The sequence below is a fragment of the Egretta garzetta genome, unplaced genomic scaffold, assembly GCF_000687185.1.
Source record: "Egretta garzetta isolate BGI_Z169 unplaced genomic scaffold, ASM68718v1 scaffold51, whole genome shotgun sequence".
Lineage (NCBI taxonomy): Eukaryota > Metazoa > Chordata > Aves > Pelecaniformes > Ardeidae > Egretta > Egretta garzetta.
The window spans coordinates 4,969,546-4,969,872 of NW_009258549.1; positions in this window are offsets into that span (position 1 = coordinate 4,969,546).

The following is a 327-nucleotide window of genomic DNA, read 5'->3' on the forward strand; positions in this document are numbered from 1 at the left end:
GCGCCGGATAGAGGTCGGTCCCCGGGCAGCCATTCCCCGGGGCCGGGACCAGCTGCCCCAGGGCGCCCTGAGGCGAAGGCCCGGGTGTGGCGCTCCTTCCTGCCTGCTGTGAGGTGACCCTAGGACCGGAGCCCCGCTGGGCGCAGGCAGGACGGGCCCGGGGAGGGCAATCGGGCTCTGCCAGGAGCCCAGGCCGTCTGGCAGGTCTGTGAGGAAGGGGTAGCTCCGTGGTCACGCCAGGAAATCAGCCGACGGTTGTCAGGATCAGGCCCGGCGAGGGCAGCCGGGGGCAGACACAGCCCCGCGGTCAGACGGCAGAGCCTGGGT